Source organism: Bactrocera latifrons, unplaced genomic scaffold (genome assembly GCF_001853355.1).
Source record: "Bactrocera latifrons isolate USDA-ARS-PBARC rearing strain unplaced genomic scaffold, ASM185335v1 scaffold_16, whole genome shotgun sequence".
Lineage (NCBI taxonomy): Eukaryota > Metazoa > Arthropoda > Insecta > Diptera > Tephritidae > Bactrocera > Bactrocera latifrons.
In genome coordinates this window covers 2,572,615-2,573,299 of record NW_017535074.1, presented here as the reverse complement: position 1 = coordinate 2,573,299, position 685 = coordinate 2,572,615, and the positions used below count along the sequence as shown (strand labels likewise).

General features: G+C 30.1%; 1 long non-coding RNA gene across 1 annotated transcript; it reads left to right on the top strand.

Annotated features, from left to right (window-relative positions):
* The first annotated feature begins 65 nt into the window (after positions 1-65).
* Positions 66-370, top strand: LOC108966386. The gene is made up of 2 exons (XR_001993181.1): positions 66-178; positions 236-370. It is a non-coding gene; the product is annotated as an uncharacterized LOC108966386 (long non-coding RNA).
* The last annotated feature ends 315 nt before the right edge of the window (positions 371-685 follow it).

Below are 685 nucleotides of genomic sequence, written 5' to 3'. Positions count from 1 at the left end.
AAAGACTTCTACGAGATGTGAACTACGAAGAAACATATAAAATGCTGAATAAGTTACCTATTGATGTTAGTACAGTTTATCACTATTTCATACAGCTACAAAACCATCCAAAACGTAAAAGTGTATAATGATGCAGAATGCGATATTAGCCTTGGTCGTAGCCATGACGGTTATTCAGGTAGATATTCTATATTACTCTTCTAAAAATTAAGTTTATAGTCTTTCCTCTTTACAGTTGGCCGCTGCACAATTTTTACAAAATGACGATCAATTCATACCGATAAAGATGTAAAAAACCATCACCACTACCACAAGAAATGGAAAACCGACATTCTACTCACAAGAAGGACTATCACCAATAAGAAAAAAACACTTTTTAATCTAAATGATGACTTAGCGCCTGAAGATATGTTTTATGAACCAGATTTAATAATTGTAAAGTAAAACTTTAAATTCATTGTATGTACATAATAAACATAAAAACCACACCCGTCCAATAAAGAGTTAAAATTTTCAGTAATGACCAACCGTGAGAAAAAAAAAAGACATGTAAACCATGGAAAGCTTTATAAAATATTTATAAAGTATATTTATTAGTATTCATAATAATTGTCCCATGTATCAGTATCGATTCATTACATAGAAGCAAAATTATCTAAAACGAAATAGTGAATAATGACCAACA